Below are 17,592 nucleotides of genomic sequence, written 5' to 3' on the forward strand. Positions count from 1 at the left end.
GCCACCCCCTTGTATATAGTGCCACACAGCGCTTCCCGCCTTGTATATAGTGCCACACAGCATTTCCCCTTCCCCTTCTTGTATATAGTGCCACACAGCGCTTGCCCTTCTTGTATATAGTGCCACACAGTGCTCCCCCCGTGTAAATAGCACCACACAGCTCCCTTGTACATAGCACCACACTGCCCCCCCTTGTAAATAGCGCCACACTGCCCCCCTGTAAATAGCGCCACACTGGTCCCCCTTGTAAACATTGCCACACAGCCCCCCTTGTAAACAGCCCCACACAGCCCCCCTTGTAAACAGCACCACACCGCCCCCCTTGTAGATAGCGCCACACAGCCCCCCTTGTAAATAGCGCCACACAGTCCCCCTTGTAGATAGCTCCACACTCCCCGCCCCCCTTGTCAATAGTGCCACACTCCCCCCCCCTTGTAAATAGCGCCACACTCCCCTCTTGTATTTAGCACCACACTGTAAACAGAGCAGAGAGCGGTAACCTACCGCTACCACTCTCCACTCTGCCTGACATGACTCACCAGAGGAGCCGAGGAGATCATGTGGCGCAGTTCCTTCTGACTAGGGTTGGTGACAGCCCAGGAGTAGACCAGTCCAGTCACCTGACCTGAGTCATCTGACATCATGTCGCAGACGTGAGGTCAGGTATCAGGTGGCTGGACTGGTCCTCTCCCGGGCCGTCACAGACCCCAGTCAGAAGGCCACCGCATGAACTCCTGGCTCTTCCTAACGCTGATCGATGCAGGTGTCCGACATACAGGGCGCCTATCAAAAGCGATCAGCTGCTCTGCGGCGTCCCCCCTTCCCTACCACCTAGTTGCACCCAGGGCACACGCCCCGCCTGCCCCCTAGCTACAACTCTGAATTGTGGCTGTCATTAGCACCGGTGCTAGCGACACCACAGGGCATGAGGGGCTTCATGCGGTCTTGTGCGGCCGCCAGAACCACCCTACTGATGATCCGCCACTGCATAAAAGGTGAAAAATTTTGCAGACCGTTATTTATGGTCAGAGCAGGAGTTTAGGATGGGGGATAACGCCAATGAACTTTTGACAGCAGCGGCCAGCGTGGGGTGAGTAGAGTTTAATATTTGAAATGCTGGTGACAGCCAGGAGGCGGCTGGTTATTCTCCCATTGCTCTGGTGAAGGAACTGCAGTGCGGGAGTAAGTGACGGCACAGCATGATCTCGCGAGTGTATGATGCTGATTGGTCAGCATCATACACTTTTCTTTACAACGCCCATTTGGTTAAAGTACAAAAAACACCTAGTTGGGTTTTTACGAAAAATAAGCATAAATGTTAAAATGCTCATAACTTTAAAAAATAAAAAAAAACAGTAGTTATCTACAACACAGTGCCTATTAGATTAGGTAGGAGATAGGTAAGTATGAAACTGGTGACAGAGCCTCTTTAAGTATCATAGTAAAAGGTCTGAATACTTATATCCATGCAAAATTTGCGTTTTTCATTTATAATAAATTTGCAAAAATTTCTAAAATTCGGTTTTCACTTTGTCATTATGTAGTATTGAGTGCAAAATAATGAGAAAAAACGTTTTTTATTTTAGCATATAGCCTCAACATAACAAAATATGAAAAAAGTTAAAGGGTCTGAAGACTTTCCAAATGCACTGTACAGTATGTCTTATGAAAATCAACTTACACTATATAATATCCAGAACTGCATCTGCCTTGTTTTAATTTATTTGTACAATTTTTTATTACTTTTCTCATCTATAAAAGAATGCAAATTAGACATGAGTTGTAATGGTTTAGTCATTCCTCTTCATCTTGGCCTATTAGGCAAGTCTTTCAATGTCCATTCTTTTCACTCTAGCATTAATTTTGCACTTTCTTCAGGATATCAGTGATACTAGGACTCCAGCCAAGGGATACCCAATGATTATCTTTTATTCATTTGACCCAGATTTATAAAGCGCTTGTCCACTTTGGACAATTATTTTTTATTAGAAGGGTCCCCAGACGATAAGCTGATAACAGGGTGTCCCATTGCAAGGACCCCCAATGACCAACTGTAATCTAAGGATAAATTCAACAGCAAGTGTTACATTTCTCTGCAGCGCCACCACAGGATAAATAAAGCATTACACAATTCCCATTTAAATGAATGCGCTATCCGTGTAATGCATGGACATTCTTGGTCCTCAAGAGAATGAGACACTTCTCACATGCTCTAAACGGTCCTTAATGGAAGATCTCCCTTTATTATCTCAAAATTTGAGAATTTAAAAATGTTTTTTCTAATGCCGGCAACCTCTTTACTTCTTCAAACCTCTAATACATCTCTCCTGTACAATTATATAGGTACATTATATTATAGGTATCCAACACTTTATAGAATTTGTCTTGCTATGGATTTATATTGATTTGTTTTCATGTAGTTTGTCGGTTAAGCTTCTCTAGAAAAACAAGTATTCTGTTTTACGGAAACATCAAATCCTCCTATCTATGGCGCAGATGTTTTAATAAGCAGACAAGTGGCACTGTCAGTAGGACACAAGATAAGAATTGGCAAAACACTCTGGGCACCATGTAGAGTCTGCCAACCTCTATGAAGGGTTTAAGTTCAGGCTGTCATATTAACTCTTCAAAGAACACTCTCAAATCTTCAGCAGCTATGAGTATCTGTAATCCTTTATACCAGCGATTGCTCTTTTTAGATATCATTAATAGCATCGCTGCTTGCTGGCTGTATTGACCAATATGATTTATAGTATAATGTCAGCATATAGATTGATGACGTGATATGCTGACATTGGTTAATGGTTTATGCTCCATCACAGTAAAACTAACAGACATTTTGCTACCGTAAAGCTGACAGAGCTGTTGTGGCCCAATATTGAAGAACAGCAGCTATAGATGATCTGAGTACAATAATGAAAGAAACACTGAGATACAGTATCTCACCATATAAATGAAGCTTAGTTACTATAGCTTCTGCAGTTCCTATACAGAGGGATTTTGTACCGTGAGCCAAGAGTTATAAGGCTGAAATCAAACATGCAATGTGTGGTGCAGTTTTTTGAGTTACTACCAGAAGTAGGTCCAACAGGAAGAAAACATATAAGTTCTTACATTATGCTTCCCCTTCCTTTTAGATTCACTCGTGGCTTTGACTTAAAAAGCTGCATCAAATACTGCCCCAAAAACTGCATATGTGATTCTAGCGTGAGGGGTCATATAAAAACTACAAAAAATACGAGGATAAACACTAAATGATATACGGAGCAGTAAAACGAGCAATAGAAAAAAGGTAAACCATTACGACAAAGTAAGGCCTATTAACATCTTAATCAGCATCACGCTGTATATGCTCGGTGCCTTTAGACTCTGGGGGCAGGAGTGTAAAGGGTTAAAATTCAGAAAGGGGGCTTACCTGCTATTGATTGGGGTGGGATCAGCAGTTATAGACCCAGCTGAATGTAAGTTGGGTCTCTTTTGATGTCCAGGTGGACTTTTGGCTTTACTGTTTTTCCATCTTTATTAAGTCACAGCTCGTGGTGAAAATATCCGGTTGTAGCTGGGTACATAACAAAGATTAAAATGGGGCTCCCTTCTGGTGCTATTTAACACTACCTCACCCCTAATGCCATGATGCAGGAAGACTTGATGCATATTTGCCCTCCTTCTTATTTCCTTGACCCTTGGGTTAGTTTCCCAAACCTTTGTTTGTTAACATTGTGGGGACATTCACATTTCTCAATGGGCCCTATAGCAGCTACATGGGCTGTCTCTATGGTGCGTACATACTTCTAATAGGACACATTGTATGCTGAAAAAAGTAGCATAGCCTCCAAAACATGCAGTTCTTAACCCCTTCCCGCTCCTTGACGTACTATTACGTCATGGCAGCTCTATCGTTCGCGCTCCATGCCGTAATAGTACGTCTTGCAGTTAGAACAGCGGTGCGCGCGCCCGGCGCGTTCATGCGCTGTGATAGCTGCTGTTTCTGACAGCAGGCTATCACGGCATAATGGGACGGGACCATTTACTATGGTCCCGCCTCGCCGATCGCCGCTATTGGCTAGTCAGTGAGTAACTAGCCAATAGCAGCGATCGGTCTCATTCAGCACAGCAGTGCTCGAGCCCGGCGTTCCTGAGCTGTGATAGCTGCTGTTTCTGACAGCATGCTATCACAGCATAATGGGCCGGGACCATTTACTATGGTCCCGCCTCGCCGATCGCCGCTATTGGCTAGTCAGTGAGTAACTAGCCAATAGCAGCGATCATTCTCGTCACTTCCTCTCTCTGACCTCACATCCTGCTGCAACCGCCCTGAACGCCCTGTTGGAGTTAGCGAGGCGTTGAGATCGGTTGTGAGCAGAGAGTCAGAGAGAAAAGAAGTGAAAAAAAGTGAAAAAAAGTTTCTAAAACAACGTTTTTTTTGCTTCCCACCACCCCATCCACTACCCACTCCTGTTCCCTTCCTCTTTGAGTTCTACCCACGTTTTTTGGTCAGTGATCTCCTATCACTGACCACTTTTCAGTCTTCAGGACCACATTTCTTGGTCCCTGGGGATTTTTTTTTCATTTTTTTCTATATAAAACATAAAACAAAAAAAAAAATATAAAAAGAAAAAAAAGAAACAAAAAAAAATAGTTAGTTTAGCCAATTTTGAAAATTTAACTGGTTAGTTTAGTATTAGCCCCTTCCCGCTCCTTGACGTACTATTACGTCATGGCAGCTCTATCGTTCGCGCTCCATGCCGTAATAGTACGTCTTGCAGTTAGAACAGCGGTGCGCGCGCCCGGCGCGTTCATGCGCTGTGATAGCTGCTGTTTCTGACAGCAGGCTATCACGGCATAATGGGACGGGACCATTTACTATGGTCCCGCCTCGCCGATCGCCGCTATTGGCTAGTCAGTGAGTAACTAGCCAATAGCAGCGATCGGTCTCATTCAGCACAGCAGTGCTCGAGCCCGGCGTTCCTGAGCTGTGATAGCTGCTGTTTCTGACAGCATGCTATCACAGCATAATGGGCCGGGACCATTTACTATGGTCCCGCCTCGCCGATCGCCGCTATTGGCTAGTCAGTGAGTAACTAGCCAATAGCAGCGATCATTCTCGTCACTTCCTCTCTCTGACCTCACATCCTGCTGCAACCGCCCTGAACGCCCTGTTGGAGTTAGCGAGGCGTTGAGATCGGTTGTGAGCAGAGAGTCAGAGAGAAAAGAAGTGAAAAAAAGTGAAAAAAAGTTTCTAAAACAACGTTTTTTTTGCTTCCCACCACCCCATCCACTACCCACTCCTGTTCCCTTCCTCTTTGAGTTCTACCCACGTTTTTTGGTCAGTGATCTCCTATCACTGACCACTTTTCAGTCTTCAGGACCACATTTCTTGGTCCCTGGGGATTTTTTTTTCATTTTTTTCTATATAAAACATAAAACAAAAAAAAAAATATAAAAAGAAAAAAAAGAAACAAAAAAAAATAGTTAGTTTAGCCAATTTTGAAAATTTAACTGGTTAGTTTAGTATTAGGGTTAGTTAGTGTCAGGGAACCGTCAAAAAGCGTAGTTAGGTATAGTGTCAGGGAATTTAGCGTCAGGAATCGGTCACCGTAGATAGGCTTAGCGTTAGGGATCCATCACCGTAGTTAGGTTTAGCGTCAGGGAAGCTCGGAATAATTAGATAGGTTTAGTGTCAGGCACCCGTCACCGTAGTTAGGTTTAGTGTCAGGGAAGCTTGAAATAATCTAGATAGGTTTAGTGTCAGGGAATCGTCGCCGTAGTTAGGTTTAGCGTTAGGGAAGTCCACATAAAATTTAGTTAGGTTTAGTGTTAGGAACCCTCGCCCTAGTTAGCTTTAGTGTCAGGGAAGTCCACTTGCTCTCTAAAAACAAAACACACATTTGTGCTAGTTGTGCTATCCTATTGCTCCCAGTTAGGGATTTATTTTTTTGCAGTATATAAATTTTGTCTTCGCACAACAAGCATGTCCCAACGGACATTTACTGCTGAAGAGGCGTATGCATTTCTGGCCTCCGACACAGACTCGTCGGATGGCGATACAGTATTTTATTTGTCTACCTCCTCATCCAGCGATGAAGAGGAGGGACCCCCTAGGAGACGCCCCAGGACCACCACCATAGTAGAAATCCCTGAGAGAAGTGACCCCACAACAAGTGATACCCCTGAGCGAAGTGACCCCATTTGGACGCCCACACCAGACCATTATGAACCCCAAATCCCTGAGTACACGGGCAGCCCAGGCATCAAATTTAACACGGCAGGGTTCAGTGAGATGGACTTTTTCAAGTTCTTCTTCACTGATAACTTTATAGAGCTAATGGTCACCCAGACTAATTTATATGCCCAACAGTATATCACCAAGAACCCCAACTCATTTTATGCCCAATCCCAGAGGTGGACTCCTGTAAACGCAGCAGAGTTGGGCAAGTTCTGGGGACTGCTCTTGAACATGGGGCTTCTAAAAAAGCCATCCATTAGGACCTACTGGAGCACGGACATCCTATACCACACCCCGATGTACCGTATGGCCATGTCCAGGATGCGTTATGAGGCAATACTTCGCTTCCTACATTATGCCGATAATGAGCAGTGCCCACCCCGAGATGACCCCAGTTTTGACCGTTTATATAAACTGAGACCCCTATTAGACCATTTCAGTGCCCGGTTTGCCCAAGCATACACCCCCGAGAAGTGTATTTCCATTGATGAGTCCCTGGTACATTTTAAAGGGAGGCTTCAATTCCGCCAATACCTGCCAAGTAAGAGGGCAAGGTATGGCGTGAAGTTGTATAAGCTGTGCGAGAGTGCATCAGGGTATACATATAAATTCAGGATATATGAAGGGAAGGACAGCAGTATTCAGCCCCCAGAATGCCCCCCCTTACTGGGAATTAACGCAAAAATTGTGTGGGATTTGGTGCACCCACTGCTGGACCAGGGTTACCACCTCTACCTGGATAATTTTTATACCAGCGTCCCGCTCTTCAAGTGCCTCGCTTCCAGAAGGACTGCGGCATGCGGCACTGCTAGAAAAAATCTTAGAGGCCTCCCTAAAACACTGCTTGGGCAAACACTCAGAAGGGGTGAGAGCAGGGCACATTCTAGTAGCAACATATTGTGTGTCAAGTACAAGGACAAGAGAGATGTCCTTGTATTGACAACAATACATGGCCACACCAGTACCCATGTACCTGTACGAGGTACCAGTACAGAGACCCCCAAACCAGATTGCATCCTGGACTACAATAGGTACATGGGAGGGGTGGACTTGTCAGATCAAGTCCTGAAGCCCTACAGCGCTACGCGGAAATCGAGGGTGTGGTATAAGAAGCTGGCCGTGCACATCATACAGATGGCATTGTACAATGCGTACGTGCTACGTCGATGTGCAGGCCAGAGGGGAACTTTCCTGGAATTTCAAGAGGTGGTTATAAAGAACCTAATTTTTGGCGACCAGGAAGGAGGGGCACCCAGTACTTCTGGAAGCGAGGCCACACGCATCGTACCAGGGCAACACTTTCCAGGAGAAGTTCCCCAAACTGGCAAGAAGGGAAAAAGTCAAAAGAGGTGCAAAGTGTGCTATAAGAGGGGGATAAGGAAGGACACAACATACCAATGCGACACGTGTCCCGAAAAACCAGGGCTCTGTATGAAAGATTGTTTTAAAATTTACCATACATCCCTTGATTTTTAATTTACCCTGATGCACTCCGCACAGCTTATCCCCCTCATCTTTCCCTTTTGAGCCCTGCCATGTGCCCAAGCAGCTAATAACAGCCACATGTAGGGTATTGCCGTACCCGGGAGAACCCACATTACAATTTATGGGGTGTATGTCTCCAGTGGCACATGCTGGGCACAATATATCAGACACTGAAATGGCATATATGCATAGGAAATTGCAAATCTCACTTTGCACCATCTGCTGCGCATTACCTTTTACACAATAACTGTGGGGTCAAAATGCTCACTACACCACTAGATGAATGTCTTAAGGGGTGTAGTTTTTAAAATGGGGTCACTTCTCGGGGGTTTCAACTGTACTGGTACCTCAGGGGTTCTGCCTACATGACTTAGCACCAGAAAAGCTCCAGTAGGCTAAATGGTGGTCCTTCCCTTCTGAGCCCTGTCGTGTGCCCAGGCAGCTAATAACAGCCACATGTAGGGTATTGCCGTACCCGGGAGAACCCACATTACAATTTAAGGGGTGTATGTCTCCAGTGGCACATGCTGGGCACAATATATCAGACACTGAAATGGCATATATGCATAGGAAATTGCAAATCTCACTTTGCACCATCTGCTGCGCATTACCTTTTACACAATAACTGTGGGGTCAAAATGCTCACTACACCACTAGATGAATGTCTTAAGGGGTGTAGTTTTTAAAATGGGGTCACTTCTCGGGGGTTTCAACTGTACTGGTACCTCAGGGGTTCTGCCTACATGACTTAGCACCAGAAAAGCTCCAGTAGGCTAAATGGTGGTCCTTCCCTTCTGAGCCCTGTCGTGTGCCCAGGCAGCTAATAACAGCCACATGTAGGGTATTGCCGTACCCGGGAGAACCCACATTACAATTTATGGGGTGTATGTCTCCAGTGGCACATGCTGGGCACAATATATCAGACACTGAAATGGCATATATGCATAGGAAATTGCAAATCTCACTTTGCACCATCTGCTGCGCATTACCTTTTACACAATAACTGTGGGGTCAAAATGCTCACTACACCACTAGATGAATGTCTTAAGGGGTGTAGTTTTTAAAATGGGGTCACTTCTCGGGGGTTTCAACTGTACTGGTACCTCAGGGGTTCTGCCTACATGACTTAGCACCAGAAAAGCTCCAGTAGGCTAAATGGTGGTCCTTCCCTTCTGAGCCCTGTCGTGTGCCCAGGCAGCTAATAACAGCCACATGTAGGGTATTGCCGTACCCGGGAGAACCCACATTACAATTTATGGGGTGTATGTCTCCAGTGGCACATGCTGGGCACAATATATCAGACACTGAAATGGCATATATGCATAGGAAATTGAAAATCTCACTTTGCACCATCTGCTGCGCATTACCTTTTACACAATAACTGTGGGGTCAAAATGCTCACTACACCACTAGATGAATGTCTTAAGGGGTGTAGTTTTTAAAATGGGGTCACTTCTCGGGGGTTTCAACTGTACTGGTACCTCAGGGGTTCTGCCTACATGACTTAGCACCAGAAAAGCTCCAGTAGGCTAAATGGTGGTCCTTCCCTTCTGAGCCCTGTCGTGTGCCCAGGCAGCTAATAACAGCCACATGTAGGGTATTGCCGTACCCGGGAGAACCCACATTACAATTTATGGGGTGTATGTCTCCAGTGGCACATGCTGGGCACAATATATCAGACACTGAAATGGCATATATGCATAGGAAATTGCAAATCTCACTTTGCACCATCTGCTGCGCATTACCTTTTACACAATAACTGTGGGGTCAAAATGCTCACTACACCACTAGATGAATGTCTTAAGGGGTGTAGTTTTTAAAATGGGGTCACTTCTCGGGGGTTTCAACTGTACTGGTACCTCAGGGGTTCTGCCTACATGACTTAGCACCAGAAAAGCTCCAGTAGGCTAAATGGTGGTCCTTCCCTTCTGAGCCCTGTCGTGTGCCCAGGCAGCTAATAACAGCCACATGTAGGGTATTGCCGTACCCGGGAGAACCCACATTACAATTTATGGGGTGTATGTCTCCAGTGGCACATGCTGGGCACAATATATCAGACACTGAAATGGCATATATGCATAGGAAATTGCAAATCTCACTTTGCACCATCTGCTGCGCATTACCTTTTACACAATAACTGTGGGGTCAAAATGCTCACTACACCACTAGATGAATGTCTTAAGGGGTGTAGTTTTTAAAATGGGGTCACTTCTCGGGGGTTTCAACTGTACTGGTACCTCAGGGGTTCTGCCTACATGACTTAGCACCAGAAAAGCTCCAGTAGGCTAAATGGTGGTCCTTCCCTTCTGAGCCCTGTCGTGTGCCCAGGCAGCTAATAACAGCCACATGTAGGGTATTGCCGTACCCGGGAGAACCCACATTACAATTTATGGGGTGTATGTCTCCAGTGGCACATGCTGGGCACAATATATCAGACACTGAAATGGCATATATGCATAGGAAATTGCAAATCTCACTTTGCACCATCTGCTGCGCATTACCTTTTACACAATAACTGTGGGGTCAAAATGCTCACTACACCACTAGATGAATGTCTTAAGGGGTGTAGTTTTTAAAATGGGGTCACTTCTCGGGGGTTTCAACTGTACTGGTACCTCAGGGGTTCTGCCTACATGACTTAGCACCAGAAAAGCTCCAGTAGGCTAAATGGTGGTCCTTCCCTTCTGAGCCCTGTCGTGTGCCCAGGCAGCTAATAACAGCCACATGTAGGGTATTGCCGTACCCGGGAGAACCCACATTACAATTTATGGGGTGTATGTCTCCAGTGGCACATGCTGGGCACAATATATCAGACACTGAAATGGCATATATGCATAGGAAATTGCAAATCTCACTTTGCACCATCTGCTGCGCATTACCTTTTACACAATAACTGTGGGGTCAAAATGCTCACTACACCACTAGATGAATGTCTTAAGGGGTGTAGTTTTTAAAATGGGGTCACTTCTCGGGGGTTTTAACTGTACTGGTACCTCAGGGGCTTCTGCATACATGACTTAGCACAAGAAAAGCTCCAGTAGGCCAAATGGTGGTCCTTTCCTTCTGAGTCCTGCCATGGGCCCAAACATCAGTTTATCACCACAAATGGGGTATTGCCGCACTCAGGACAAATTGGGCAACAAAATGGGGTGTTTTATTCCTTGTGAAAATAAGAAATTTTGAACAAAAATTACATCTTAATGGAAAAAAATATCATTTTTTTAATTCACAGCCCAATTCAAATAGGTGCTGTGAAAAAACGGTGTGGTCAAAATGATAACAACAACCATAAATGAATTCCTTGAGGGGTCTAGTTTCCAAAATGGGGTCACTTCTGGTGGGTTTCCATTGCTTTCATACCTCTGGGGCTCTGCAAATGCGACATGGAACCCGAAAACCAATCCAGCAAAATCTGGACTCCAACAAACACATAGCGCTCCTTTCCTTCTGAGTCCTCCCATGGGCCCAAACGGCAGTTTATCACCACAAATGGGGTATTGCCGCACTAAGGACAAATTGGGCAACAAAATGGGGTGTTTTATTCCTTGTGAAAATAAGAAATTTTGAACAAAAATTACATCTTAATGGAAAAAATATCATTTTTTTAATTTCACAGCCCAATTCAAATAGGTGCTGTGAAAAAACGGTGTGGTCAAAATGATAACAACAACCATAAATGAATTCCTTGAGGGGTCTAGTTTCCAAAATGGGGTCACTTCTGGTGGGTTTCCATTGCTTTCATACCTCAACACCTCTTCAAACCTGGCATGCTGCCTAAAATATATTCTAATAAAAAAGAGGCCTCAAAATGCACTAGGTGCTCCTTTGTTTCTGAGGCTTGTGTTTTATTCCACGAGCGCACTAGAGCCACATGTGGGACATTTCTAAAAACTGCAGAATCTGGACAATACATATTTAGTAGTATTTCTCTGGTAAAATCTTCTGTGTTACAGAAAAAAAAGGAATAATATTGAAATTCAGCAAGAAAAATGAAATTTGCAAATTTCACCTCCACATTGCTTTAATTCCTGTGAAATGCCTGAAGGGTTAAAAAACTTTCTAAATGCTGTTTTGAATACTTTGAGGGGTCTAGTTTTTAAAATGGGGTGTTTTATGGGGGTTTCTAATACATAGGCCCCTCAAAGCCACTTCAGAACTCAAGAGGTACCTTAAAAAAAAGGCTTTTGAAATTTTCTTAAAAATATGAGAAATTGCTGTTTATGTTCTAAGCCTTGTAACGTCCAAGAAAAATAAAAGAATGTTAAAAAAACGATGCCAATCTAAAGTAGACATATGGGAAATGTGAACTAGTAACTATTTTGGGTGGTATAACCGTCTGTTTTACAAGCAGATGCATTTAAATTCTGAAAAATGCAATTTTTTCAAAATTTTCTCTAAATTTTGCAATTTTTCACCAATAAACACTGAATATATCGACCAAATTTTACCACGAACATGAAGCCCAAAGTGTCACGAGAAAACAATCTCAGAATCGCTTGGATAGGTTTAAGCATTCCGACGTTATTACCACATAAAGTGAAATATGTCAGATTTGAAAAATGGGCTCTGAGCCTTAAGGCCCAAACTAGGCTGCGTCCTTAAGGGGTTAACCATATACTCTTGCATCAAAAACTGTTACAGAAAAAAAAAGAAAAAACATTTAAATGGGAACACACCCTAAAACAACAATTTTGATTAAAACATATTGCTCTTCCATATCACACATATTGGGAAATGTTCCTTAAATATGCTTACTTAAATCTTATTTAGATGCCTTGTTCTCCAAAGATAATATAAACTTTGTTCCATGTGGCTATAAAATAAAGATCTGTGCTCCTAGTCTGCATGTAGGCAGCAATCTAACCAACTCCTCCATATATAATGCTTAAAATGTTGTAGGGATACAAACATTGAGACTATGAGCACATTTTTAAAAAGTCTTTATACATTGAGTTTACAAAATGTGAATCTTTATAACTTTTATCAAAATATTGCAATATATATCCAATTTACCTACAGCTGTAAATGAATTTTTCTGTTTCTTTTTTTCCCTTTTTTAATTTAAAGTGAAACTCTGGGAAAATTGTCTTACTAGTAAAATTATTATTGATAATAAAAACAATAATAATAATAACAACAACATATTAGGGCTGTTACTTATGTCACTCTGTTCCCAAAATGCAGCTCAAAAAGAGCAGACAGCTCTCAGTATAAACCGTATTATGTGCATGCAGGGGGTGGGCAGAGCAGGAAGTCTGTGTGGAGCAGCTTCAGCCAATAGCTACCGAGCAGTAAGTGATGTCAGAGAAGGGGACGTCATTTTGGCAACTTCTGCTGTACAGCCCCGTAACATGCAGCAGTAATTGGTATTGCCTGTGGTGTTAAGGACCTTTAATGTACAAGGCACCTTGGACACTTGCATTTGGGGGACATGAATGAAAAAATAATAGCCCTGGTATATTACACGACCCTAGTAAGTCCTATTACTAATAATAAAAATTTACATTGAGTTTCACTTTAAACTTCTAACATTTTTTATTAAAGCGGATATGTCGGAGGGCAGCATAAAGAAGTGACAGACATAGTGGTTTCAGCGTAGTGTCACCTATTAGGTAATGTGTTGTCGTTTCTGAGTATTAAGTAGTTATACTTGTGGCATAGGGAGAAAGTATTTTCTTTGTGCTGCCCTCATACAGGGCAGCATAAATATGTGACATATCCGCTTCAAGTTACACTTGTCTACTGCATGACCATTCCCTTCCTTACCCCTGTATTTGCAGAAACCAAATGCTTATGGTAGTAGTAATGAATCATTGACATGTCCCTCCCTGTCCCTCCTGTAGCTGCTTTGTGGTTTTGGACTCAGTTAAACCATGAGTGGTACCCTCTTTCCCGTAAATGTGGTGAACCTCTATAGGGTTTCCCTACTAATAGGCAACACAAGGTTAACAGAAATGGATAAGAGCTAGGGGCCTGAGAACCACATTGCCCATTTCTCCAATAAGGGCCAAAATTTGGGGAAGACCCAAGACCTCGTTTCCGTGGATGGGGAAAGTGGAAACATGAACCAGTACTAGATGGGGTCCTCATTTTCATTACTTTTCTGTATTACAACAATATAATATTACACTGTGCAGAAAATATCTACAGACAGTAGAACTAGCAGTATTTATTCAGACCGTGTGATGAAACAAAAGCAGCATTAGAGGAAAGCTATAGCAATCATTCTTTCATCCTGCAATTTGTATGTGAAAACCATATGTATACTATAATAGTAGTAATATGAGACTTCCCTTGCTCACGTGTTTTAGTTTAGTTTCTTTCTCAACCATTAATGAACATTTATGTTATGAATGATATAGCTTTTTATCTTCCTTCTACAGATTTTCTTACAAACAAAAGAATATTTGAGTCTTTTGATGGATGAACTTTGAGGGATGTTTTGCAGAGTATGATATTTTTTATCATTAAGATTTTTTATCATTTATTATAGCACGACCAAACAAGGTATAATAGGTTATGCAGTCATAAAGGCACAAATATCAAATATTCATGCAAAATTCATGCAAATTAAAAATAAAAAAAAAACATACACATGTAGAAAAAGTATAAAAGAGAGTCCTGGCCATACAATCTTACAGTCTATAATAAATAAGGGTAGGACAATATTATTATTATTATTATTATTATTAATAATAATAATAATAATAATAATAATAATAACAATAAAAGGAACGATTAAGTTTTAACTGTCTTTAGGAGCAGTACTGAAACAGTAGTCGGGTGATACCCTATTCTGATTGAAAGGTAAGTGCCATTATATTCCATGAGACTTCACATAAACAGTCTTCAGGTTAAATAATCATGGCTGGATTTACTAATAGGCACATTAAGCATGTGCTTATAGGTGACTCTGGAGGAAGGCCGTCTGCTAAAATTGCGCTTATAATAAACATCCTAAGGCTATGTTCACACCTGCGTCTGTGTTTTTCATCAATCTACTTCGTCAGAGGAGCAGAAGAAGGTAATAATGGAACCAACAGTTCCGTTGCATGATGGACACCACTGGCAGTCGATGGAAACCATTTACTTGTCTCCAGTAATCTTGGCCGGATAAGTAGTACAGCAACCAAACAAGTCTATGACATTTAGCTGTGGCCCACTTAATGGCCCCGGACAGTCTGTGAAAATCTGTTACTGTAGATAATGTTGGATAAATGTAGGGAGGAGCCAAAATCGGGCAATGTTTTCCAGGTTAGGGTTAGGCTAGCCTATTAATTGGTAAGGCACAATGAATATCGTTTTAGTTGTAAAGTCATGATATGATTGAAGTACACAAGGTATCATTTTGCTTTCCCTTATGAAGAAGGGATAAATGCAGAAAATGTTTAAGGTGGGGGTGGCAAAGGTGGTAGATGTATGGATACAAGGTATAAATGAAGTGTCATGGTCTAATGTTATGCTTGGGAGATGGGATTAGAGCAGTAGTTTTGAAGGTGATTTCTGTTTCGGGCAGAGGAGGGGACATGGAGAATTAGTTCTTTTTTTCTCCAAATTGAGTTTAAGAAAATGAAAAGACATGAAAGAAAAGACAGTCGGAAACATGAGATAGCGGGGTTTCAAATTTGGAGATATATCATCAATGTATTCGTGAAATTAAAATCCATAACTGAGAAGCAGAGATGCATATAGAAAGGAGGAAAGGGTAGAAGGATAACGCCTTGCAGTACCCAAACAAAACACGAGGGAAGGAGGAAGGAAATTGTGTATGAGTAGCAGACATATGAAAGAAAACCCTAATTTCTAACAAAATTTCAGAGTTTAAATCTCCATAAAGTTGAGTAACTATAAACATTTTCCTTTATTACATTGTGTTGGTTGTTCGTGATACATAGTTGTTGTTTTTTTTACCATTTACACCTAAAGTAGGCGTTTTGTAATTTATTAACTCACCTGTACCCATTGAATAGTCATCTGAGCTCCCACAATCCAATGCTCTGTGAAAACAGCTACGTATGACTCATTGTAAAATATCAAGATGTGCATGTCTGTGTAGAGCAATTACCACAATCCCTTCCATTCACACTATCCCTTACATTCACACTATCCCTTCCATTCACACTATCGCTTCCATTACCCCCGTCATACTGGGGAGTAGTTATAGGGATGGAGAGGTTGCAGTCGCTTCCTGGCCCTGATGCTTCAGGTATCCTAATGGACAATCTGACACATTAGAGTACAGTAATGTTATAAAAGGCATGTGATAGATGAGGGCACTGGTACAGATTTTGCATTGGAGCCAAGGAGGTTCAGCTTACACCTTTGCTGGTATAGGTTGCTACATACTGTTCTGGGATGATGTTACTAGTTAATTGGTGGGGCTAATATATGTCCATCAAACAATATCTCTTCTTTCAATGGTTGTGGTTGATGAGTCTTCAAAACTGTTACCAAAGCACAAACCTCATTTCATGTTCATCATGAAATCCCATGGAAAATATTGTTACTGTAAAGAAATTGGCAAATAGAAAACCATCTCTCTAGTGCCACCTATAGATGACTACCCTGTTAGTCAATGTCTGACCCCTTATAGAGCCATGAACCATGATTTGAACCATGGTTTGAATAGCTAAACTAGAGACACCTATCTATAGAAAGCACTGTTTCTGAGTTGTTGCTCCTCATCAGTACAGAGTAGGGGTTCTGGTTGGCAGAGTGAGATGTTTTTAAGGCAGCTCTTGGAAGATACTGATTCTCTTTATGGAGACTCAGCTTGTAGGGAGACTTAAGGGCAATGCTACAGAAGTAAAACACATCAAAAGTGGTTTTGTAATCCTAAGATTTTGAAACAAGAACGCACTTTGTTTACTATTCCATCAAGTATTTTATATGCAAAACTACAACTGTTGTTTGTGTCGGTCATAGATCACAGAAAAACATCTGTATTGTCTGCTTATTTGTACTGGAATAAAAACGCACAGATCTGTTTGTCAGAGTTTGCTATCTCATGTATCTAAGTGCCCAAACTGTAATACACAGTATAGGCTGTTGACAGGGACGCAGAAGTGTCAGGTCACAGCTTGAGGGCGGAAAACAATGCAAGTCAATAGATAATCACACAAGGGTAGAGAAGGTTAGAGGAGCTCAAGAGGGGAAGAGCCAGGACACATAGATAAAAGAAGGTTACACGAAGTTAATCAGATAGTCAACTTTCCTTTTACGGACCCTCCATTATGTTCAGGACCATGTTCATCAGTAAGAGCATGAACTCAGGAGGGTACCATAGCAAAACGAGGATAACATAACTATAGGTGGTGCACCGGTTGAAATAGTGCCCTTTGCAGTACGATCTGGCTAACATTGTAGGAGCATTGTGATATGGGAAATGTATTGCCAATCATTTGGTCAATGCAATGTGGCCATTATATGGCCTAGAGTGAGTAAATAGGCACTGCATAATTTATATCATATAAGCTACGTAAACCAGCTAATATTTTGTAATGATTTTCATTTGTGCACCGTATGGCATTTATTATGAGGCTACTGTAATTAGGCCAATGTATGATTTATGTTAGGTGAGTACTATATGTCTTACAAATGGCACTATAATATGGCCACTATATAGATTCAATTATATGGCTACTGGGCAGTCTATGATGGTATTATGTGAGCTGTGTATGATAGTATTTTGTGAGTAGTTTATGACAGTGATTTTGATACTGTCTAGTGTTATTGCTTGGGCATTATACTGTGTTGTGTGTGCAGTGTGTGACAGTATTGAGTTTAACTATATATGGGCAGAATATGGTGTTATTAGGTTGGTAGTGTATGTTACTGCTATTTTAATGCTTTATAATGGTGTTTAATATGTGATAATGACA

Source organism: Rhinoderma darwinii, chromosome 3, assembly GCF_050947455.1.
Source record: "Rhinoderma darwinii isolate aRhiDar2 chromosome 3, aRhiDar2.hap1, whole genome shotgun sequence".
In the NCBI taxonomy this organism is placed as follows: domain Eukaryota; kingdom Metazoa; phylum Chordata; class Amphibia; order Anura; family Rhinodermatidae; genus Rhinoderma; species Rhinoderma darwinii.